The sequence below is a fragment of the Entelurus aequoreus genome, linkage group LG16 (assembly GCF_033978785.1).
Source record: "Entelurus aequoreus isolate RoL-2023_Sb linkage group LG16, RoL_Eaeq_v1.1, whole genome shotgun sequence".
Taxonomy (NCBI): Eukaryota; Metazoa; Chordata; class Actinopteri; order Syngnathiformes; family Syngnathidae; genus Entelurus; species Entelurus aequoreus.
The window spans coordinates 27,804,512-27,831,551 of record NC_084746.1 but is presented as its reverse complement, the minus strand read 5'-3'; the positions used below and the strand labels follow the sequence as shown (position 1 = coordinate 27,831,551).

The following is a 27,040-nucleotide window of genomic DNA, read 5'->3' as shown; positions in this document are numbered from 1 at the left end:
ACTGTTAAGGTAAAGGACCATGTGCTCTCAAAATAAATTGTGTGATTAATCTGCGTTTATTCATGATTAATGTAAGGCTTTACCATGAATTGATTAACGTGGACCCCGACTTAAACAACTTGAAAAACCTATTCGGGTGTTGCCATTTAGTGGTCAATTGTACGGAATATGTACTGTACTGTGCAATCTACTAATAAAAGTTTCAATCAATCAAAAAAGCTTTTTGTTATAATCGAATGAGTTAACCCGTTATTTTTGACCGCTCTAATTTACACTTTTTCACTTGATTCTAGTACACTTGCCAGTTGTCTCTTTAAGACATAATTGTCCCGTATTTAGCCTAAAAGCGACTCACGTCCTGCATTTCCGTTAGAATAAAATATCTAGTGAATTAATGAATAACTGGGGGCTTTATAAAACATTTTTTTGACAAGAATCTAATTCCCAGCCCCTTCATGCTCTGTCGCAATGATAGAATAAAACAGCAGAATTCACCAAGTCATATGTTAAATGTCTAACACCAGGGCTATTCAACTCAATTATGGGGGCTACATTTCCAGAAAGCGAAAGACTGTAGGGCCCCTATAGGGCTCTTGACTATTACTCTTATTTTGAGAACCAACATTCTCTGTAGTGGACATTTAGTTTTTGGTCTTTTCTTGTGCCAGAGTTAAACATTTCAGAAAAAATAGCCCGTTTATGCAAAATACAAGTGTCCACCACAGTGGATGCTAGCCTTGAGGCGGTTAAAGTGTCAACACTGGGTTCTGCCACTTTGTTTACGCTTGTTCAAGCTCCTCTATACAACAGGAGCACTTGGGTGTTTTTACTATATTTAATTTGGTCCAAAGTTTTAAATTTGGCCCCCGTTAAATAGTAAGGATGGAATTTATGTTTCTTTGAAGGGAGCCGGATCTCGAGGAACCGTTGCTTTTTAAGGAGTCATTCCAAAGACTGACTCACTTCTTCTTTTGTTGTAGTTACTCTTTTTCCCCCCAAGGAAACAATTACTGGTAGCTGTTATTAGATATAATTTGGATTCTAACAATTCAAACCTGTAACAATATATACTCTATTTTTGAGAAATCCTGTAAGACATTGATTGTATTTGTTTTCCTTGTAAACATTCCAAAGGTGGTACCTTATATCAATACTTTAACAGTGAGATTACAACTTTGAATTTTTCCTCACCTAAAAAAATTGTGGCACAATAAAAACTACACAGGCTTCAGATCACTTCAGTGCAAAACCACTTGACTGTAAAATGTTCCCACTAACAGCAGTTTGACAATACACAACAAATATATCCTACAAATAATAAATGAATACAATGTGTTAATGATGTAACGATCAGATTATTTCGTATCACGGTTATCGTGACCAGATTTGTCACGCTTATCTTTAATATCGCAGTATTGTTGAATGTGATCAAAAAGTACACTGAAATCTTTTAACAAAGTAATTGTTTTATATAACCAAAATAGACACACTGTTTGAAAACAATATTTTGCATGGTTTGTGTTTGTTATTCCTCAAAGATTTATCTGTTTTAATGGCTACGCTTTTATTATTTTAAATACTGGTTTGGACTGTAGCTCTTTACGATTGATTTAAATAAACAAATTTGTGTAACAAATACAATCTATTATTTATCATTTTTGGCAGGTCTTACTCTGCTCAGCGGTCTTTGAACACACCGTAAACATCTCAGTCTTGCAATCCTCGTTCACTCATGCTAAGAGAGCACATCTTGTAGGTTCAATGTGTACAATTGAATAGCTTAGTTGCTCAGACAGCAATGTGTCTGATTGGGGTGTGTTGTTTCTTCATGGGGAAAGACATTAATGGCTCCTGTTTTCATGTTAGTATTAAAACTAGCGAGCATGAATTTATCAAAGTGTAGTTATCAATCAAAGTTTTTCCCAAATTTTGATTCAAAACGGTTAATACTAACCGTTGAAAGTTTTACAGCGGTTATCATTACCGTTTGTCGTTGCATCCCTACAATGTTTATTAAATGATATAAATAATACTATATTAAAAATTAGGACGCAATATAAATGTGAATGCAAAATTGCCCTAACCCTATTGTAAAGTATAAATACTGTATATCCAAATCTTGCTATGTTTCCTTTAAATAAGTATTATTTTTTATTTTTATTTTGTCATTGTGGCTCGAGTCCAGTTAGGCAGCGCAAAAATGAAGGCATAGTGGGCAATTTGCATGTGAAAATGGCTCGCAACTACAAATCAGTTTTCGTCATATATTGAAAAGAGACGTCCAAAAGACTTGACTGGTTCACAAATGTCACATCTCTATTGAATAGCCTTGCAGTTCACGCTTCTGCCTTTTGTGGTTTAAGGTTTGGTCCCCAACTATGGTTACATCAAAATGGGTAATCATCATAAACATTACGCAAACATATTTATGCGATTGTTCACTGTGGCAAACCATAGCGGAAAAAAAGCCAACAGACAGTTACCGTATTTTCCAAACTATAAGCCGCTACTTTTTTCCTATGCATTGAACGCTGCGGCTATAAAAAAAAAAGGGACCCATTACCCTCCCTGCTTGGCACTCAGCATCAAGGGTTGGAATTGGGGGTTAAATCACCAAAAATGATTCCCGGGCGCGGCACCGCTGCTGCCCACTGCTCCCCTCACCTCCCAGGGGGTGATCAAGGGGATGGGTCAAATGCAGAGGACCAATTTCACCACACCTAGTGTGTGTGTGACAATCATTGGTACTTTAACTTAACTTTAACTTATAAAACGGTCATAATGTTTTGCAATCAACAAATAGTTTTCATTAAAGAGTTTGCCTGTTCTCCCCGTGACTGCGTGGGTTCTCTCTGGGTACTACGGCTTCTTCCCACTTCCAAAGACATGCACCTGGGGATAGGTTGATTGGCAACACTAAATTGACCCTAGTGTGTGAATGTGAGTGTGAATGTTGTCTGTCTATCTGTGTTGGCCCTGTGATGAGATGGCGACTTGTCCAGGGTGTACCCTGCCTCCTGCCCAAGTGCAGCTGTGATAGGCTGCAGCCCCCCTCGACCCTGAGAGGGACAAGACGTAGAAAATGGATAAATAGTTGGATAGATGGAAAACACAGACAAAAACACTGAAAAGATTGGACGTCTACAGCAGACCTGGGCATTGTACGGCCCGCGGGCCGCATCCGGCCCTTTGCGCATCCCTGTCCGGCCCGCGTGAGGCCAATCATAAATTACAAAATAAATTTCAAAAAGTATCTATGTCGAGTGTGCAATACAACGGTGCTGCTTTTGTTTTGAAAAGCGTTATTTGTATTACTTCCGTGTGGACGTATGCGCGTGTGCGATTGTGAGTGAATTGAACGGCGCAATTACAAATTACAAAATAAAGTTTAAAAAACATCTATGTCGTGCGCGCAATACAACTGTGCTGCTTTTATTTTGAAATGTGTTATTTATGCCGTATGTCCGGGGGGAACCTGTGAGTGAAGGTGCATAGAGACAAGTGATGAGACGCTAAAAAAAGAAAAGTTGATGAGGAATGGCGTGTTTCCAACAAGACATGGACTGCCAAGTATTTCTTTACATAAATTAATGGTAAAGCCGTGTGCTTAATGTGTGGTACACAGGTTGCTGTGTTTGAATATCATTTTAATCGCCACTACACGAAGAAACACGAGGGAAAATACCGGAATGTGTCTGATTAAGCGCGCGCAAGGGAGGCTGATGCGTTGATGGTAAAACTGCAAACCCAACAAGGACTTTGTGCCATATTTCACACCCCCAGAGATGCAGCCGTCAGGACAAGTTTCGTCATTTCTCACAAAAGCGCCAGAAAAAGTAAGGCGTTTTCTGACGGAGAGTTTATTAAGGAGTGCTTATTGGACTTTGTTGCGCTGATAATGCCCGGAGACATGGACTGTTTTTCGCTAACTTTGGATGAGAGCTCTGATGCAGTCAATTAAAGAGACAACCACAGGTAATGACTTGTTCACAGAGGTAAATGCGTGTTGGGACAAGCTGGCAGGTGTGACAATCCAATCCACTTTATTTATATAGCACATTTAAACAACAAAATGTTTCCAAAGTGCTGCACAACAATATTACAAACAATATTCAAATATTATCCTTAGCTCCACCAATGACTGAATAAAAAGAAAAAACAATTACATATAAAACCAATATAAAAAACAATATAAAATAAATATGATTAAAAACTATTTTTAACAACAGATGGTTGTCCAAATCTGATGGGGAAAAATGTTGGATAATGCAGGATAAAGTGACCATCAAAAGCAATCTGCTTTTGTATAAAGTTAAGTTAGGTTAAATTAAATTATTATTATTATTATTAATTATTATTATTATTATCATCATTATTATTTATGTTACGGTATATCAAAAATAATATTGAGCAAAATTTAATTGAAATATTGTCATGTGGCCCTCCAGCAGTGCTCGGGTTGCTTATGCGGCCCCCGGTGAAAATTAATTGCCCACCCCTGGTCTACAGTATTCCCTTCTGTTTTGTGCCGTGAAGCGGAAGTGTAAGTGCAATTCACTCAACTAGTCGTCCATAGCGGTTCTACTCGTAGGGTTTCTTCATTTGTCACTCTAAGCAACGTTTGTAAGTCTTACAATGTAACTAAAACAATTCATACTTATTAAACCGTCACATGTTTGATAGTAGTGTTTAATTGCATGTTTGTACGTGCTCGTAATGTAATCAATCTAGCACTGTTAACATTAGCAAATATATTAACACACTTACAAGTGTCTGTGTTAGTATTATTGTTAAAATGGCATTATTTATGTATTGTGTCAGTTTTACAAATTCCTCAGTACATTCACCAAAACGTGTATTTATTGAGTGTTTACTGACTTGCTCACTGATACTTGGGACAATGCACATTGATTAATAACAATACAATGGCTAATTTCCATCTGTAGTCCCAGGCAGGGTGATGGCATACACAACGTCCATAGAAAACAGAAAAGTAAGGCAGCACCAACATCAGACATTAACGATATAATCAAATACATAGACTCAGATGTAGTAATAAAAATAGAATAAAATGCGACACCCATATAAAACAGTAGGTTGCTGCATGACCTCAGCTCAGGACAGATCAATGATAAAGTCACCATAGTAGTTAAAGTACTTAAAGCAGATGGAGAAGTGCTAAAGTGCAAGTGTGCTAAATTATTGCTGTTTAGCATTAGCAGATGTGTATGAAATATTTCACCTGATATGAATACATAACTTTCACTATGCAAGCATAGAAATATTGACATATTTAAACATGATTTCTGTTTTGTTTCGCAGCCGTTTTACTGCCGTGTTGCAGGCAGTTTCCAGGCAATTAAGGTATGTAAATAAACAATTACAAAATCTTTCTGTGTAAATAACTCATTTCAAAACATGTATCTGTGGCTAAAATATGAAAACTTTTTTTCCTAAAATGTAGTGGTGCGGTTAGGGCTGCAACAACTAATCGATTATAAAAATAGTTGGCGATTAATTTAGTCATCGATTCGTTGGAACTATGCTATGCGCATGCGCTGAGGCTACCTTTTTTATTTATTTTTTTTTTAATTTTATAAACCTTTATTTATAAACTGCAACATTTACAAACAGCTGAGAAACAATAATAAGAATAAGTACAAAAACAGTACTAACCAGCGCCAGGGCGGTGCTGTGGCTACGTCTCATGAGGTGGCAGTAAGCCAGCCAATGATGTGTCATGTGCAGCTCACGTGACGACGCCGTCTCCTTTGCCTGGAAACATTCGAAAAATGGCGGAGGAAAACAGTACGGATAGTTCAGCAGAGAAACATCTTGAGGTTATTTCTTCAATGGAGAAAAGTGTACGACCTAAATCCTCAAACGTGTGGGAACACTTTACTTTAAATACTTCAAAGAAGACCATTTCCTGCAAAATGACACGGAAGTACAACATTGCTGCAGGAGCACCTTAAGAGGAAACATGTTGGAGCCATGGATGAAGGGAAGAACTCACGGTATGTAACTTTTTAAGTCCATAGTCCGGGTACATTGATCCGTTGTGTCCGTCTTTGTGTGTTTTTAATATTTTGTTAACGAGGTGATTTTGTTTAAGGAAGCGAATCAGCAACTGTTGTTTATTAACTTTCAGAGTGTTAGGAACTTCTTGGAGAGTGCATTTTCTGTGTTGTTTTGAGTGGCAACAGGCATTCATGAGTTCAGCTTTTTTGTGAGTAACGTTGACGTTATGCCTTTGTTGCAACGCGGGGCTGATAATGTGTCTCCGGCACATTTGACTCCGTTTGGAGAGAGAAAACGCACGGTTACCAATTTCGAAATAAACGTAACGGACAGAAATATCTCAGGTTCGTTTCTTAATGGATCAATGTAGCCGGGCCCGATAAAGCTATATAAATATATTTAGATTTGAGAGACGCTTTAGTTTAACTAAACGTTATGAAGGTGCTGGAATATTTCATGCTATTATTCAGAGGCAGCCTAAAACTAATCCTTTATTATTCACAACAGAAACGTGTACAATATCTTATTCAGTTCTGATCCGATGAGTTACATTTCTGTGTTATTATTGGTGTATGCTGCATCCCCAATGTCCATTGATTTAATTTAGTTTTTTTTTTAATGTGGTGGCGTATTTGCCTTTTGTGTCAGAAATTATTAATTAAATCAACTATGTATGTATTGAGTTACATGTTCATTATATGGTTTCTCTCATTTCAGAAAGAAACATGCCAGCATTAGGGACTTGGTACAAAGGAGGGTCTGCACACCACAGCAAGCGGCTGCATTGACCGATGCTATCCTGAATATGTTGCTAACTGACATGAGGCCACTATCAATGGTGGAGGATGAAGTTTTTAGACAAATGATTCACGTCCTCAACCCTGGTACACTCTTCCCTTGAGGACCCATTTTACCAAAGTGATGGAGAGGAAGTACGAGCAGACATTCCAAGCAGTGTAGACTGACATAAAAGCCACCCAGAGCAAAATTGCTCTCACTGCTGATGTGTGGATAAGTGTAGCCACGGAAGCCTACCTTGGCAATACATGCCATTACATTGGAGACGAATGGAACATGAAGTCACTCTGCCTTACGACCATGCCACTAGAGGAAAGACATTCAGCATCCAACATTGCAGAATGTTTGGAATAGGTAGTAGCCAGGTTTGAAATTCCCCCAAACAAAATTATTGCTATTGTGCATGACAATGGTGCACTTTATAAAAAAACATTTTTGTAACATTTTCCTTGTTTTATTTGGCAAGTTGAAAGAACATGGTGCCAGTATGCTGTTTTTTTTCCAATAAAATACTGGAAAGGATAGAAATGTAGTTTGTCTCTTTTATCCGATTATTAATGGATTCATTGAAGTAATAATCGACAGATTAATCGATTATCAAATGAGTTGTTAGTTGCAGCCCTAGGTGCGGTTTATTTACCGGAAAATACGGTACTGGTACTTAATTTTGTTATTTTGCAAAAAAGTAAATTATTATTGAGCAATTTGTTTCCCGTTTATTTACATTACTTCAAACTATGGTTGTATGGTATACCAGTACCAGTATAGTACCGCGATACTAATTAATCATATTCGGTACTATACCGCCCCCCTTTTTTAACAGGCACGTCGGCACGTCATCACGTCGTCACGTCGTCACGTCGTCACGTCATGACATTGCTGGTTTACGAGCAGAGGAGCATGTTCGGCAATGCACAATCACAGAGTACTTACAAGCAGACACAGTGTGTAGACAGAAAAGGGATAATGGATGCATTTTGGACTTAAAAACTAAAGATAAAAGTGAAGCTATAGCATTGAAACACCCTCAGGAAGAGGTGCTTTAAGACATGGCTAGTTAGCTAGCGGCTAAAGTCCAGCCGCAGTCGGCAGTGTTTTAGCTACTTCTAAATCACTAATCCTCGCCTCCATGGCGACAAATAAAGTACGTTTCTTACAAGTATCATCCCAGCAGGACGAGGAATAGCTAAACATGCTTCACTACACACCGTAGCTCACCAACGTCACAATGTAAACAAACGCCATGGGTGGATCTACACTTGACATCCTCTGTAATGACACCAAGTACAGGAGCATATCTAGTCGATACTACTATGATTACATTTATATTTTTTAATTTCACAAAATCTTTTTTTGTTTTTTTTAAATTCGTATTATGTTTATAAACTCAGGAAATACGTCCCTGGACACATGACGACATTGAATATGACCAATGTATGATCCTGTAACGACTTGGTATCATTCAAGACTAATGTAAAGTATCCAAACAACAGAAGAATAAGTAATTATTACATTTTAACAGAAGTTTAGATAGAACATGTTAAAAGAGAAAGTAAGCAGATATTAACAGTAAATGAACAAGTAAATTAATAATTCATTTTCTACCACTTGTCCCTAATAATTTTGACAACACACAGGTTTAATGTACCGTAAGATTTGTTGTTAAAATAAAGCCAATAATGCAATTTTTTGTGGTCCCCTTTGTTTAGAAAATTATCAAAAAGTACATTTTGGTACCAAAATATTGGTATCGGGACAACACTACTTCAAACCATGCATTTAATAAATTCAGGTCAGAGTCAAATGGAATAAAATAATGTTTCACACAAACGATAAATTTAAAAAAAAAAGTTAACCACAAGAATAGAGGTTAAGTTATTTATTTTTCTGGTAGTTGGCACCCAAATTCTAGTCCACCAAATGTTTTGCGTTTATGCCCCTTTATATTCTTTTAAAAGGCAAATTATTACCCTCCCTTACAAATAATTATTTAAGGGCAGGTACTGTATGTGAATACAGCTTTAAATGGCCTCGACTGCAATCCAAAGAAACATCACAATGCCTTTTCTCCGCATGTCAACACAGACTGGAGACGCTCAATGAAGGTTTAGATGAGTAAATGTGGAATATCAAGACGATGTCAGAGATGATTCACAAAGAATGTCACAGAGTCTCAAATCTTGCCCTTTTGTCGCTGGCATCATCCGCCTTTTGCAGATAATACACAAGTTTTTTTTTATTTGATTCCCCTCAATATCTTTGACACTCTGCTAAGATAGATGCGGCTGTAAATAAACATGCATTGTTTGCTCAGGCAAATATATGCATGAACTTCAAATGACAGATAAATGAAAATAAATAGGGAAAGGCTTCACGTAACATTTTTATATTGGTGGGATCTAAATGGAGCGTTGAAGAAGAGCCAAGGGGAATTAAGGCTGAAAGTGCAAAGCAAGGAGGAAATCGACTTAATGCCGTCACATTTCCGCCCCTATTCATGCCTAAGAAAAAAAAGTGAGGGGAAGAGATTAGGTTATATATCTGCTGTCAAGTGGAGAACTTCACCTAAACACAATGATGATCAAACAGACATGCTTTAACAGACATGCTTCATAATCCCATCCGCTATTGTCCCGCTTACTGCCTCGACTACAGGTTGAGTAGGAAATCTTAGACAGGGCCAGATTATATGTGTGATGAAATGTCGGCGAAATATGGAGAGCACATTTTCTTCCTTTATTTTTATTTTTTTACCTCTTCCCACGTGACGAGCATAATCTCTATTAGTAACACACATCGGCATACATTTAAAATTCCAACACATTTATCGGTTTCGTATTGGAAATTGTCACCATCTGATGGCACAGTTTTATGGCCAATTAGCAGCGTGAAAGGAGAGCTTTTCAGGCGAATGGGGGTGGTGGGAATGCGTAGGTTTGCTTGTGAGCCGTACCCAAAAGGCAAAAATGTGTGGAAAGTTTGGTAACAAGATTCCATCTGGGGAGCGAAAAAGTGTAGCTGTTAAATTATTTTCATATTAAGATCAATAGCGAGGGGTAATCCCTCCAAATATAGCCGAAACTGGGGAAATAATTATTCAAATAGCTGCTTGTGCAAATCGCATTAATGTAACGCGCGACACGGTTTTTTGATTCCCCGCCGCCAAACAAAGCAAACATTAAGGCGCCTTGTCTTATTTTTGTAATCTGCCGGCTTACCCTGACAAGTCAATAATCAATACAAATAGTTGTGAAGTGGCCCGAAATAGGCGGACGATTTCAACTCTTCTTTTCTGAACAGGCGCGCATTTTGCAGCTGCAGTGCGGTGTCGAGCAAAATGACATCGGCTTTGATGGCTTGTATAGCTTTTTGAGATGAGCCTCTTTATGCCGCTTGCCGCACCATTATGGCTTTGTTGGAAAGCTTGTTTACCTGCTGATAACATACACTGGTGGATTCGGGAGCAGCGATCCAAAAATCTGCTGCCAAAGTCACTCAAGTCTCATTGTGCTGCAGGAAGGGGAAGAATGAAATGTTTACGCGGAGGGGAATGCAAATGCTAAATGTGTAATCAAACTATGGGACCAATAAGGGATCAGAATAACTTTGCCAGGTTTTATTTTTAGACCGGTTGCAATGCTAGATTTGTGCAACCCTTTTCCACTCTGAGGCTGAAAACACTCTTCTGATCTTACAAAAAACTCAAAAACTGTAAGGTTCTTTGTCATTTCAGCCATTGTGAAACAAGGTAGTGTTTCTCTCTGTGACACGACACTTCAATGCCTAAATTCCATTTGAGTCTACATACAGCGTCTACAACCAGCGTCTACTGCAGTAGACGTTTGTTTGTGGTCTATTACTTTTATGGCTGCAGCTATCGATTATTTGAGTAATCGAGTAATCTATCGATTCTTTTGTTTGTTTAATCGAGTAACCGAAAATTATAGCCTCAATGATTCTTATTGAGAAAATAGTTTAAATAAACAAGGATTTTTCCAGAGGACCTTTCTTCTTTCTTCTTTTAAATGCACATAACAGTGACATTGGACATTTACACAAGTGCATCACTATATATTACACAAGTTAAAAAAAGCCTAAAATCTGGTAATAAATAATCAATAAAGATCCAAACTAAACAAAAACAATCTCTGATAAAGTATGCTAAATTGAGTGTACCGTAATTTCCGGACTATAAGCCGCACCTGACTATAAGCCGCGCCAGCTAAATTTAGGGGAAAATACAGATTGCTCCATATATAAGCCGCACCCGACTATAAGCCGCAGGGTTTTGATGTGTAATTACCGTAGTATATAAGGGTTCCTGCTACCACGGAGGGGATTGTCGGGACAGAGATGACTGTTTGGGAACGCAAAGCGTCCCATTTATTAACAATAAATCTTTCAATCATTCAATCAAACTTTCACATCTTTGACATGGCGAACAGCATTCGTGCAGAGTACAAATAATACAACGGTGCAAAGTAATACAAAGTGCTCGCCTGTACGTTATCAAAATAACCAGCCTACCGGTATATGAAAAGTCAGTCTTTAATCATTGTGTCATCGTCTTCCTCCTGCGTACTAAAACCACCGAAATCCTCTTCGTCGGCGTCGGAGAAGAACAGGCCATAAATAAGCCGCACCGTTGTATAAGCCGCAGGGACCAGAACGAGGGGAAAAAGTAGTGGCTTATAGTCCGGAAATTACGGTATTTAAAGGCCTACTGAAATGAATTTTTTTTATTTAAACGGGGATAGCAGATCTATTCTATGTGTCATACTTGATCATTTCGCGATATTGCCATATTTTTGCTGAAAGGATTTAGTATAGAACAACGACGATAAAGATTGCAACTTTTGGTATCCGATAAAAAAAAGGCTTGCCCCTACCGGAAGTAGCGTGACGTAGTCAGTTGAACATATACGCAAAGTTCCCTATTGTTTACAATGATGGCCGCATGAAGTGAGAGAGATTCGGATTGAGAAAGCGACAATTTCCCCATTAATTTGAGCGAGGATGAAAGATTTGTGGATGAGTAAAGTGCAAGTGAAGGACTAGTGGGGAGTGGAAGCTATTCAGATAGGGAAGATGCTGTGAGAGCCGGGGGTGACCTGATATCTAGCTGGGAATGACTACAACAGTAAATAAACACAAGACATATATATACTCTATTAGCCACAACACAACCAGGCTTATATTTAATATGCCACAAATTAATCCTGCATAAAAACACCTGCGTGTTTGTTATGCTAGCTCCTAGCTCCTATGCTAGCTCCTAGCTCCATAGAACACGCCAATACAATTCAAACACCTGATCAACACACACAATCACTCAGCCCAAAAGACCGTTCACCTAACCCAAGGTTCATAAAGCTTATATATTTTTAAAAAGTTACGTACGTGACGCGCACATACGGTCAAGCTATCAAATGTTTAGCAGCCAAGGCTGCATACTCACGGTACCTGGTATTCAGCTGGGAATGACTACAACGGTAAATAAACACAAGACATATATATACTCTATTAGCCACAACACAACCAGGCTTATATTTAATATGCCACAAATTAATCCTGCATAAAAACACCTGCGTGTTTGTTATGCTAGCTCCTATGCTAGCTCCTAGCTCCATAGAACACACCAATACAATTCAAACACCTAATCAACACACACAATCACTCAGCCCAAAAGACCGTTCACCTAACCCAAGGTTCATAAAGCTCATATATTTTTAAAAAGTTACGTACGTGACGCACACGTACGGTTAAGCTATCAAATGTTTAGCAGCCAAGGCTGCATACTCACGGTACCTGGTATTCAGCTGGGGATGACTAAAACAGTAAATAAACACAAGACATATATTTACTCTATTAGCCACAACACAACCAGGCTTATATTTAATATGCCACAAATTAATCCTGCATAAAAACACCTGCGTGTTTGTTATGCTAGCTCCTAGCTCCTATGCTAGCTCCTAGCTCCATAGAACACGCCAATACAATTCAAACACCTGATCAACACACACAATCACTCAGCCCAAAAGACCGTTCACCTAACCCAAGGTTCATAAAGCTTATATATTTTAAAAAAGTTACGTACATACGCAAAAAAAAGTTGCGCACATACGGTCAAGCGATCAAATGTTTAGAAGCCAAAGCTGCATACTCACAGAAGCACGTCTGCGTCTTTGTCATCCAAATCAAAGTAATCCTGGTAAGAGTCTGTGTTGTCCCAGTTCTCTACAGGCGTCTGTGTATCGAAGTCAAAAGTCCTCCTGGTTAGAGTCTCTGTTATCCGAGTTCTTCCATCTTGACTGCATCTTTCGGGAATGTAAACAAAGAAGCGCCGGCTGTGTACTGTTGTTGCTGACTACGTTCGAAAAATACGTCCATTTCGCACCGACAACTTTCTTCTTTGCTTGCTCAGCTTCTTTCTCCATAATGCAATGAACATGACTGCAACAGATTCACGAACACAGATGTCCAGAATACTGTGGAATTATGAAATGAAAACAGAGCTTTTTCGTATTGGCTTCAATGTGGAAGGCATATCCGTGTTCCCCGGGTTACGTCACGCGCATACGGCATCCTCAGAGGCGTTTCGAACCGGAAGTTTAGCGGCAAATTTAAAATGTCACTTTATAAGTTAACCCGGCCGTATTGGCATGTGTTATAATGTTAAGATTTCATCATTGATATATAAACTATCAGACTGCGTGGTCGGTAGTAGTGGGTTTCAGTAGGCCTTTAACATATAATTATTTGAATGGGTATTAATTTAAAGAGTGATGTTTGATTTTTGGACAAACAACTTGTTATCATTAACATACAAAACTGTAGATACTCACAACCTCACATGCCCCATGTGTTTGAATTAAACATTTGTAATGCAAGTTAAATGGTGTTAGCTGGCAAAATAAACTTTTACCTTGTTTATGCTTGTTTGCTGCTCTTACATATACAGGATGATTTCTGGTAATGCTGCATCATTAATGTAGTGCTATTGTGAAATGCTAGCTCAGTTTGACAGCGCAAACATCTCACCACTTTTTCACTTTTAAATGATTGCAAAACCTTAGCAGCTTCTCTCGTCTTCTTTGGAACCTTTGCTCCCTTTCTCTCTCTCGGCACTCTGCCGCCTTATCTACATCACTGTACCGCAGGTGCGTCGCTATTAATTGTGCATTAATTGGAGTTGTCTGGATTTGATACATATAAATGAATTAAACGAATCATCAAAGCAACAAAATACATATCATAGATTTTTTTAATGTCAAGTTGTTTGATTTAATTGATGAATCGTTGCAGCTCTACTTTCGTCAGTTACAAATTTTGTAAAAAATAGCCCTCTTATACATTTCCATAAATGTTTGCTGCAGAGGACGCGAGTTCTTAGGAGGATATCTGGGGCCGTACTTATCAAGCTTCTTAGAATTACTCCTAAGAAGTCTGCTAAGAGTTGACTTAAGAGTAAATACATTCTTCGCTGAAAGCTGCACTTAAAAGTTAGTTATCAAGCGTCTTACTCACACTTTCAGCGAAGTGTAGGACTGAATCTTAAGTGTCACACTCAGAGCTGAATTACGACATTACTATGTGCCGTAAACGGAATTTTAGGTGACGTCATTTCTGTGTCCATAGAAATGACCAATCACGGAAGGGAATCCGTTGTCTAAGAATAAAGAAATATCTTGGAAATATTTAAGTGGACAATGGGAGTGTATATTTTGACAATAAACTACAAAATAATACAAAACAAACTAGTCCCCGCCGGCACTCACGCTACCGCTCCCTCTCTTTTTTCGCCCACACACTCACTGACGTCACTCACCTCACGGCCACACACATACGCTACTGTCATAACATTTTCTTTCCAATTCATTAATTAGGCAACTAATGTGAAACTGGTGTGGGTGGCTCTATATATACTAGCCCACTGCAGACACATGCAGAAATCAACAAGGAATCGAAAAGTATTAAATCTGTGACAAAAATAATATCCGCTCTGTCTAAACGATACCGTTTGATCAGCTGCTCGTCATAAAAAAAAAAAAAAACATTGTTCCGTTCCCTGAACGTTCGCGCACGTCTCTCTCGCCTCAGTGCCATCCCCTGCTGGCAACTCCTAACCACTTAAGACAACTCTGAAGGTCTCTTAAATATCGTGGAGAGTAGGAGTGATTCTTAGACTTAAGAACGTTGATAAAAAGCTTTTATTCTTAAGTTTGAGAGTAGGACTAAATTTCGCAAATTCTCAGGACTTAAGTGTAAAATGGCACTCTCAGAAGCTTGATAAGTACGGCCCCTGATATCTCCTTGCTATATTAAAAGCCACTCAGAATGCTGTCATCATAAGTCAGCGATGACGAAACCAATAAGATCTCGATATGGTGATACTGCAATTAGGGTTTATTACCGTATTTTTAGGACTATAAGGCGTACTTAAAATCCTTTCATTTTCTCAAAACTCGACAGTGCACCTTATAACCCGGTGCGCCTAATGTACGGAATAATTTTGGTTGTGCTTACCAACCTCAAAGCTATTATTTTTGGTACATGGTGAAATGATAAGTGTGACCAGTAGATGGCAGTCACGCATAAGAGATACCGTATTTCCTTGAATTGGCGCAGGGAATATAGTATTCGCACGTCTAGAATTACTGCCGGGTCAAACTCGTTTCTCAAAATAATTAACGCATGCTTGGCCTTATCGCCGGTTCATTATTGAAGCTGGATCAAATTCGTTTCGCAAAATATTAATTTTATTATCGCATGTCTATAATTTTCACCGGGTCAAACTCGTTTCGCAAAATATTTAGCATATGGCTAGAACTTCCACCGGGTCAAATTCGTTACGTCACGAGTGACGCATCTGTCCTCATTTTCAAAATGGAGGAAGCTGCTTTCAGTAGTTTACAATCGCACAAAGGAAAAAACATAAAGAGCTATTCAGTAGGATTTAAGGTCCAAGCTATTGAATACCGGTACAGTATGCTAAAGAGAACAGTAAGCAGCTATGTTTTATTAATATACCGTAGCTGCGTGTGTGAAATACTGTATAAGTCATTAAATGACTCCCGCCTCCTGGTGGTAGAGGGCGCTGCCGCGCTAGTGATCCTTCTTGCGACATCCGGTACTGCAGAAGAAGTGAACACACGTAGCAAGAAATTTTTTTTTCTTCCTTTTAACAAGGAGGATTACATACCGGTATCTAAAATAAAACAGTTTTCTAAACTGGACTTTCAATCGAAGCAGGAGGTAATAATTAAAGGAATATCTCCATCGAGACAGAGACTTTTAAAACTGAAGAAAGAAAATAAGGAAGACTTCTATAAACAAGTTATCGATGCTTTTGGTCAGAAGGAGCTGCAAATGGACTCCATTGATAAGTACAGGTAAGACCATAATAACGTTTTTTTTAATTAAATGTGCTTTTCATGATGGTATGCTTACATCACACTCAAAGCGCACGCCTAAATTTTATGGATTCCTTTTGGTAAACGCCGGAGTGAGAAGAGGTTTCAAAATAATTACCGCATGCACGGCCATCCCGCCGGTTTCCGGTAAACGCAGGAGTGACAGGAGGTTTTAAATTAATTAACGCCCCTGCGGCTATTCAAGGAAATACGGTATGTGTAGACTGCAATATGACTCAAGTAAAAAACAACACAATTGTATATGTTCCATTGAAAATATAGTACATTACACACGGCGCTCAAAAATCTATCAAAATGTTTTAGTACGACTTTGGTAAGCTATGAAGATTGTACTGTGCTTCAACATCCGAGTATTATTATGGTGTGTGTATAAGGTAAGACATATTATCTGGCATTTTGTTTTAAAATATCATGCAAAAGCAACTTTTCTTACCTTCTGGTACCTGTTGATCTGTATTGGGGATCTGCATAAGTCCTGAAAATTTGCGCGCGTCCACCTTTGTAGTCCGTGGCGACACCGTATTTGATAAGCGTCTTCTTTTTCTCTATCTTCTTGTTATGGGACATTCATCCTCTGCTGTTGCCATTTCTAATATAAAGTAGTGTAAAGTTCTTACTTATATCTAGGGCTGCAACTAACGATTAATTTGATAATCGATTAATCTGTCGATTATTACTTCGATTAATAATCGGATAAAAGAGACAAACTACATTTCTATCCTTTCCAGTATTTTATTGAAAAAAAACAGCATACTGGCACCATACTTATTTTGATTATTGTTTCTCACCTGCTTGTACATATTGCAGTTTATAAATAAAGGTTTATAAAAAAACAAAAACATTTAAAAAAATAATAATAATAATAATTGCCTCCGCGCATGTGCATAGCGTAGATCAAACGAATCGATGACTAAATTAATCGGCAACTATTTTTATAATCGATTTTGTTGGCCCTGCGATGAGGTGGCGACTTGTCCAGGGTGTACACCGCCTTCCGCCCGATTGTAGCTGAGATAGGCTCCAGCGCCCCCTGCGACCCCAAAAGGGATAAGCGGTAGATAATGGATGGAAAATGGATAATCGATTAGTTGTTGCAGCCCTACTTATATCTGTCAGTAAACTCGCCAAGAAAGCGCTAAAACATACCGGTGTAGTGAGTTTACATTATTCACCCAAGGAACTTTAGTTATTAGAGAGTTTCGGTCGAACGTTTTTTCACAGGACACATTTCCAGCGTTGTTATTGCACTAGTGAGCCACAAATGAGGAGATGCTGCTTCGTTATTGATTTAAGTAAAGTCTGAATGTCATTAAAACAGTTAGCTCCATCTTTTGACACTTCTTCCACTCCCGTCCTTGCACGCTACACCGCTACAACAAAGATGACGGAGAAAAGACACTGCTGAAGGTGAGCCACGTAAATAAGACCGCTCACAAAACGGCGCATCCTGAAGCGACTGTCAGAAAGCGGCTTGAAGGTGATCTGGAAAACATAATCTATGCAACATTTTGACCCATTACATGTTATGTAGACCACAAGGAAGTGTTTTAAATTTTGGAAAAAAAAAAAATAAAAAAATAAAAATAATAATAATATGACCCCTTTAATGCGCCTTATAATCTTATGCGCCTTTTGTATGAAAATAGACCTGACGAGACCCGCTCATCGGCAGTGCGCCTTATAATCCGGTGCGCCCTATGGTCCAGAAAATACAGTACTTAAAAAACACAAGGTATGTCTGTTTGTTTTATATAAGTGAAACAAAAACAAACAACTTATAGTGCAAAGTTGTAATCTAGCCTTTTCCCAGCCACATTACAGTGGTTACAGTGAGTCCACACTTCATGTAAACGATTCCGATACATCAATTTGATTTCAAGAGGCGATGAGCGTCCTCGAGCATGTAAAACAGTGACTATGACTTACTAAGGGGGAACTATGAAAGAAGGTTTCCTAAAAACAATTTGTGGGAAGAGTTCATGGATAAACCTATTGCAAGGTTAAATATCGGGATAGTTTGCCATATCTTTATTTTGTCACACTCAGTGTTGGCAATAACGCAATTAGAGTACTAGGGCTGTTTTTTTCTAGTAAAGAGTAATCTAATGAATTACTGTTCCCATCGTTGCAACGCTGTTGCCGTTACTAAAAATGGGAAGTGGCGCGTTACTACAGTTTAGTTAAATGAAATGCAAAATGTCAGCTTTCGGCCACACATCAGAGAGCAAGGGTGATGATGACAAAATTACCAGCAGTAACGGAAAAATTCTCTGAAAAAGCGACACGATACACTAGTATCATCTTCCCTCATCGCTGTCCCTCGGCTGTCATTGCTCACGTACACACACCTCCTTCCCTCAGTAAACCAGTGTCGACGAAAATGTATATTTAATTTAATCTTGTAGGTGGGTTGGACAAATTCGGAATATATCTAATCAAAGTTCTTTATTAGTGTCAAATATGAGAGACAACTGGTGGTAGTTAGTGACGAAGTAGAGCCAGTTAGATGAGGAAGTTAAAATTCTTTAAAAAAAAAAGTATGATTGTCCCAAGCTGTAATATGTGAACACCTGAGGGAAAGTGAAGAGGGCACATTTTATTTTTGACACTGTATGATGCCATCAGCAGGCGAGTTATCGTGACATCTACATAACTGTAAGTTAGCTATGTGTATTTGCTACTTCTACCGCACTCATAAACAAATTATGACGAAGTGATGCATCGTAACTCCGTTTTACAACACACATACATACCTGCTTTGCCATATGTGTAGCATAAAATTAGTTTTTAAGTTTCTCTGTGTAAATATGTGGAGAATACAGAAACTTTTGAGGCATGTAGCAGTTGACCTGATGATAAACTAGTTTGAGAAGAATATTTTTGTATTATTCATAAGATTACTGTACAGTTTTGTAGATATTGACTATTCTGTGTAAAGTCCTACCTAAGGTTGATTCAATTTAAAAATTATGCCACCAAGTTAAGATAATAGTTGTGATTGTTGATTTAATGTGGATGAATAGGCAAACATTTGAAAGAGATGTGGTGTTTATCATTCAAAAACAATGCATATGCTTGGCTTTTTTTAAGCATTTGAAATCGTAAAACAAATAGCTAACAATTGAGTCAACAGATCGAGGGTCATCTGTTGCGCTCATTATACACTCTCTAGAAACATACAACAATGCTCCATTTACACGTCGTGACTTGAAAATGAACCAAATATGAGTGATATTGTTATTACAAACACCAACGCAGACAGACTTTTTTTAGTGATTGCAATAAGCTAATGCTAGCATACGCTGCTGTTGTTGACACAATAATCATCAAACCAAACTTTATTTATATAGCACTTTTCATGCACAGGCAATGGGCAAACACACAGTGCTGTACAAAAAAATATTTAAAAAGAGAAGAAAACACACTCATATATACACACACACACACAGCAACTATTGACAATACTAAAACAAAACATGACATTTGCCGCCGGCTGCTTTGGCTTCGTCTCTAACGTGCTAAAAGTAAATTCTAGATTATAATTCATGCATCTCTCACCTGGTAGACAAATGTGGCCATGGACTGCGAGGCTGGTCGACTTTCACATCCCCGAAATGGCGCTTGTTGCAGCAAATTTTATTTAACCCTTCGTGAGGATTGTGATTGAATCTCCATCCAAACAGAATTATGTGAGCGTCCTGTCAGTCAGCACCCCAGCGAGAGTGGAAATTGTACAGTAAGTGTTTGTTTCATTATGGTTTAATATGATTAGTTTGCATGTTTAGCACCTAGCAATGCTGCGAATGCTAGTGTCACAACAAAGCTGCATCCGAGTAGCAGTCGGCTTTCTAAAACGTATTGCTCAGACTCGGACTCAAAAATATAATAATTTTCTCCAAAAGTAATCGTTGTTGGCTCTCACAAAGTCAGCATTGTTGTTGATGGGGAAGGGATCTGTGGTTACTCCTGTTACTGGTTTCCTTATTATCTCTCAAAATGGCTCAGGAATGTCCATGAGATTGATATTATTTTGATCATATTTATTTATTTGCAAACTTTGTAAGTCTTTTGTCATTAATCATATATATATGATAATAGTTTCACTATTAGGGCAACTTGTTTTTCCACTCTACTAGTACATTAAGAAAAGATCCCAATATTTATACACAAATGCAATTTTTTGTCAGATTGTCATACAGACACGTTTTTAAAAGTTTTACTAGAATGCATGTCATTTATTTGTCCAACATTTGGTTACAGTTTTATCTAAAGTTTTTTCAGTCTGTATTTTGGTATACCATTGCAAAGAATATTTTTTAATTTTGTGTATTTTCACCTAAGTTTACATTTTTGGTACCGTATTGGGCTTTGTACTTTCCCAATATTTAATGTTGTTAATTTAAGGAACATTTTTATTGAAAAAAAGTTTCTATGCATATCATATGCATATTAATTTACTAAAAATGTTCCTTAAAGTAACAACATTAAATATTGGGAAAGTACAAAGCCCAATACGGTACCAAAAATGTAAACTTAGGTGAAAATACACAAAATTTAAAAATATTCTTTGCAATGGTATACCAAAATACAGACTGAAAAAACTTTAGATAAAACTGTAACCAAATGTTGGACACTGTAATCTATTGAGTTCAGATCAATGTCAAATTTTATAAAAAACTGTAAATAGTGTTTTTATTCTTCAATCAATTAATATAAATATCTTTGATATTAAAGATGTTGTCAAACGTAATAGCGTATACAATAACAAAATGAAAAATAACGTCTCAGTTACTTTCTAACTCAATTACTTTTTGGGAGAATTAATTTGTTACTATAACTAATTACTTTTGATGACCAAACACTGGTCACACTCCAATTATTGACGTTAAAGGACATACAGAAATGGATGTGAACATGGGGAATTTGATATTTTCTCCAATTAGCATAGGATCAGAACTAAATATAAAGGCTCAACATACAGTTATTTCAATCTTATAAATTAGTGCTGCTGAGGCTTCCAGAATGTCTTGACATAACCAAGTCTCTTGCTCGTTCTTGATCGCGATTGACTGAAGCTGTTAAAGTCTTTTTGGCAGTATAGAATAATGTTTTTGACAAACATGTTCAGAGCAATAGACAAGTCCAATGAACTTGATAGAGATTTTAGTCAAATGGTTTATTTTTCGCAACTTTATAAGCTTATTACTTCGAACAGTTGTTAGTAAGTACAGGTTGTGTCACCACTTTGCCTTATTTTGTAATGGGCCTCTGAAAAAGCTCAGTTTTGCCCATTACCCTCCATCTTAAAACAGTTGGCACACCTCTACAAATTTAAAGACCCATTATTAACTACAGATGTATGATTCGTTTTCCAATGGAGACATAGAGAATGTGATGCTACTCCATCTGGCAACAACTTGTATATAAAACACAATCAAAAACAGATCAAAAACCGCCCTTTTCATTGTGATACCTTACTTTAAAATACCGGATTTGATGATTAGGACAAACTAATGGGTCAAAGGAATAGACCCGTTTGGTTGGCACAATAAACAGAATTGGCTAGACCTTGGTTAGCCATGCTTCCCCATGCAGGCAGGTCTCCAGGGGGCCAGCAGGACCCCACAGACGGGCGACTATAGGGGCCAGGTGACCCTGTCTCTGAGGTTAGCAGGAAACACTAAAGAGGGATGGGCCGGGAGCTGAGGAGCCACTGAGTGCGAGTGTGTGAGGATGGTGATGGCAGCTGTCAGTGGTTTGGAAGGAGAAGCAGACAGATTGTGCGTTCTGTTGGTGCCGCCAGTTTGCCACCTGGCACGCTTCTCCTTGTTAGAACTTCTTGCTGTTTCTCTCCTCATCACAGAAAATGTTGCTCCTCTTATCCTCCCGCCGTCATCAGGGGAAGTTGGATTTGTCAAAAATGTTTACTGACGATTGCTCAATTCGCCATTCTTAACAAGTATTGTGTTAGCTTTTTACTTTTCCCAAACATGTCAGATATTCTTCTTCACCATATGTTTATTGGAGAGAATTGATGTGGCTTAATATGAAATACTCACAAAAAGCCCCTTAATATCCACTGAAAAGCATTCATCTTGAAATTTTGAGGGTTGTTTTTAGTGAGCATGATAAGAGCTTCTTTTACACATTTCATGATCTATTCTAGTGTTCTATGCAGTTACCATAGTTAATTTTTTGAAGATGTAAGACATCCTTCTTCTCCAGCTGTTTTTCATTAAAACAATTTTTTAAACTAAATTGTCAAAAATCATCATATTATAATTTTCGTTAGGAAAAAATGAAATATACTTTTTATTTGAGTTCTCCCAAATATTAAGTAATCATTTCCAATATGTCAACCGTTGGCTCGCGAGTTAGTCAAAAAGGTGTGCTGTTCAGCTTCCGTGTTGTGGGTTTTAGCTTGTGTTTCCTACTTTTCTTTACATGGTACTCAGTGGAAGCTTGCTTGTTAACGAAACAAGTCAACGTTTTTCCATTGTTCACGTATTAGCTCTGTAAACAAGTAAGCCATTCTCCCTCTGCTTTGTGTTAGCTACTTAATTAGCCAAACAAGTAAGTTATTCTTTTTAAGATAGCTAGTTAGCTGTTCAACAAATAAAGTAATGTTTTTCTGTTGATCAATCATTTGCTTGCATACTTGTACGGGTGTACAAGTATGCTCTACTCCAGGGGTGTCAAACCCGGGCCGGGCCAGGCCCGCGAACAGGTTTTATCCGGCCCGTGGGATGAGTTTGCTAAGTATAAAAATGAGCCGAAATTTTTGAATGAAAGAAACTGCTGTTGTAAATGTGTCCACTAGATGTCGCAATAGCAATTATTTGTATCTTTGTAGATGATGCTACATATGTAAAAAAAACAAAAAACCCACATAATGCTAGTGCACCAGTCGAGGAAAATGAGCAAATTACATAAATAACATCTTGTAATTTGATTTTGATATTATTTTTTTACCTTGATAGATTGAAAATTAACACCGATGAGTTGACTGATGAACATTATCACATAATTTATTCAGAATGTATAAATAACGACAAATAAAGATAGAATAATATTAACCGCAACATGTAAGTGTAAAAAAAACATTATGATTTGTACATTTTTAGAATGTGCTTGTTCTATTTTTAAACAAAGAAAACAATCTGAAGTTGTCTTTATTTTTAAGTTATCGTGCCGTGATTTTACCAGTCCAGCCCACTTGGGAGTAGATTTTTCCCCCTGTGGCCCCCGATCTAAAATATTTTGACACCCCTGCTCTACTCCATTATTTGTCAGATGGATAGATTATTCTGATAGCTAACTATAGTTGAACATAAGTTAACAGAAAAAAGGCAGAATTCAAATTTTATTTATTAACAGATAAATCGAAAAACAACTTATCATTTTAAGTTGCCAATAGTGAAAATGAATAACCTCAGTCTACACTAAAATGTAACCACAGTGAATTGGTTTTGTAGTTTGTTCTTTTATACATGTCAGCACTTTGGCTACCCCTGTGGTAAATTTTAAATGTGCTTTATAAATAAAGTTGATTTGATTTGATGTATGATAAATGCATGGTATTCTGCTACTACTACCATTTACAAAGTAAAGGATTTGATTTACTTATGAAATTAAAAATCTATAACTTTCAAATCCCATCAAAGCGGTAAACACCACCCCATGTTTCAGTTTAGTGGTTAAGTAAAGGAAAAAAAACAGGAACAGCTTAAAAGTACATTTAAAAATCAAATTTGGCAGTCATTCCTTGTTCCAACAGGATTTTAAAAAAAAAAGTCTTTCATTGGCTATAAATATATGCAAAGCAAGTGGCGTGGTGATCTGGGTGCCAGAGGTGGCGCTTTACTCGGGATATTCTGGCTTGGGCCTGTAAGGGACATAAATTAACATGAATTAACACATGCATGCAATAAGAAAATAATTAATTCGAGTTATCAGTCACCTCTTCCATTCCAGGAATCTGATTGACAAGATAAAGTAATGTGCAAACTGCTTTTTCAAAGCTAACAGCCTGGAGCGCCCCTCCTATTAGTTAGTCATTCCCTCAGTATCACACCCAGAATCTGTCATTTCACAATTTTCTCCTAGAATGCATATGTGCCGCTCTCACCACTCCACTACAGCAACTGCCATCTAACAAGTTGACACAGAGGATGACACCATTCACATCCAGTATTCAGCTCCCTATACTGCAAAGCTTCTGAGGCAGACGGGTCAAGAATATGGTACATTCTGTTCTCCAACCATTGAAATTGCTCTTCCACAATAATTAGTATTTTACAAAATAAATTGTGTGTAGCTCTTAAACGGGTAAGCTATCCTTCTCCATCGTTCACATGTTAGCTAGCATGTGAGTTATATCTCTGTAATGGCAAATAGCAGAACGCAAAGTAGCTATATCGGTTATTTTATCCGTATTTTTAATCTATTAGCTGTCTTTCCTAATATGTCATGTGATAACCAGCTAGTTAAGCAAGCATATAAGTATGTTTTTGTATTTTTGAATAAAGCAAGCAAGAGTCTTACTGTCTTTGATATGTTACCTAGTTAGCTAAGTAACCATCTACAAGTTAACCATGTACGTTTTTCATCTGTTAACCGACTAACTAGTCCAGGGGTCAGCATCCCGCTGCCCTTGAGCCGCATGCAGCGCTTTGGCGCCGCCATAGTGGCTCCCTGGAGCATTTAAAAAAAAAAAAATTGAAAATGGAAAAAAATTGTGCGCTTTGTTGATGTTATTGACTTGTTGGAGTGCTAATCAGGCATATTTGGTCAGTGCATGACTGCATCATTATGCCTCATTTGTAGGTATATTTCAGCTCATTTAATATCCTTTACTTTTATCCTCTTTATATATAATTTAGTTTTGCATGTCTCATGACCCATTTCAGATAGTTGTTTGTGTGCCATGTTGTTCCAGACCACAGCAAACATTACCTAGCTTGCCAAAGATTGTAATAAATCTATTAGAAGAAGACAGCCTGCCGTTTCCTTTAACTTGGACACACACATCTATACATTTGGCCATTAAAAGCCAGTAATTTCCAGGAGTTATCTTACCTTCTGAGTAGCATCTGATTTACTAATGGTTTCTAATGTTGTAAAAATGTGTAGAATAAATATTACATTTCAACATTTCTGTCAACGAGACAAAGTCATTTTGATAGTAGGCTATTATAGCTAATATAGACATTTACGTCATGTGTTGCCTTCATTATAAGACTTATATACAGCTTTTAATTTTTTGCAGCTCCAGACATACTTGTTTTTTGCCGATAAATTCGTTAAAATGTAATATCGGAAATTATCGGTATCGTTTTTTTTATTATCAGTATCGTTTTTTTTGTTTTGTTTTTTTGTTTTGTTTTTGTTTTTATTAAATCCACATAAAAAACACAAGATACACTTACAATTAGTGCACCAACCCAAAAAACCTCCCTCCCCCATTTACACTCATTCACACTCATTCACACAAAAGTGTTGTTTCTTTCTGTTATTAATATTCTGGTTCCTACATTATATATCAATATATATCAATACAGTCTGCAAGGGATACAGTCCGTAAGCACACATGATTGTGCGTGCTGCTGGTCCACTAATAATACTAACCTTTAACAGTTAATTTTACAAATTTTCATTAATTACTAGTTTCTATGTAACTGTTTTTATATTGTTTTACTTTCTTTTTTAGTCAAGAAAATGTTTTTAATTTATTTATCTTATTTTATTTGATTCATTTTTTTAAAAAGTACCTTATCTTCACCATACCTGGTTGTCCAAATTAGGCATAATAATGTGTTAATTCCACGACTGTATATATCGGTTGATATCGGTATCGGTTGATATCGGTATCTGTAATTAAAGAGTTGGACAATATCGGGATATCGGCAAAAAGCCATTATCGGACATCCCTAGTTTTTTGTATTCTTGGTCCAATATGGCTCTTTCAACTTTGTGGGTTGCTGACCCCTGAACTAGTCAAACAATGGACTTTGTGATATATCAGCCTTTAGCCGTCTAGTGACCAAGCAAGTAAATTACATTTCGTATCTTGTTAGCCCAAATACTGTATATAGGGTTTCTTTTGTGAGCAAGCCAAGCAGCATAAAATGGTTTGCGAAACTATTTCAACAATCTTATATCCTTCTGTTAAATTCAAGTTTATTTCCATGTAACTTTGTTAGATTTGAGAGTGTTTGCCTTTACCATTCTAATGTACTTTTCTATCCTAGAGAAATGCTGTTCTCTGAATGGGACACTTTTGAATCATCTTGATGTAAGTACCCCAAATTTTCATTAAAAATTTTACCAACTGAGGTTATAGATGATGTTGTTCGAATTTGGGTTGGAAGTTCACTGCAGAGTTTAGCGTGCACAAAAGTTGTTCTGTTAGTTGCAAGTACGGTGTCAGTTGGTGCCTGCCCCATGTGGTCCTCACCGTTCAAGCCTGACTACAAACTGACTGCAGCCCGACACATGGCCTCATTTGTTCACATCCCCCCCCACCCCCTCTCTGTGAAAAGAGTTATGCTGTCTGTTTTTGAATGGACAGCGTTTTGCTTTGTGTGCTCGACCAAAACAGAGGGCAAAGTTAGTCAGCAAGTTGCATTAGCATCTGCGTTGGGATTCTTCTTGGAGCCTCTTTTTTTGTCACAAAGTTTCACACAATGTTGTACTCTGTGTTCGAGCCCAATGGCGCACTAAAGGTAGGAACACGCTTTCACTACAAAGCTAAAAAGTATAGAAAGGGAGTAACGGGTGCAATGGGA

The 27,040-nt window shown here is 37.6% G+C and overlaps 1 protein-coding gene across 4 annotated transcripts in view; it reads left to right on the top strand.

Moving 5' to 3' along the window:
• st18 (ST18 C2H2C-type zinc finger transcription factor) overlaps positions 1–27,040 on the top strand; it is a 141,000-nt gene that overhangs the window by 9,346 nt on the left and 104,614 nt on the right. For all 4 annotated transcript variants that reach the window (XM_062022526.1, XM_062022525.1, XM_062022523.1 and 1 more), the window contains exons 2-3: positions 5,323–5,364; positions 26,504–26,547. The gene's annotated coding sequence lies outside the window, so the exon portion shown is untranslated. The remainder of the gene's footprint in view (positions 1–5,322; positions 5,365–26,503; positions 26,548–27,040) is intronic.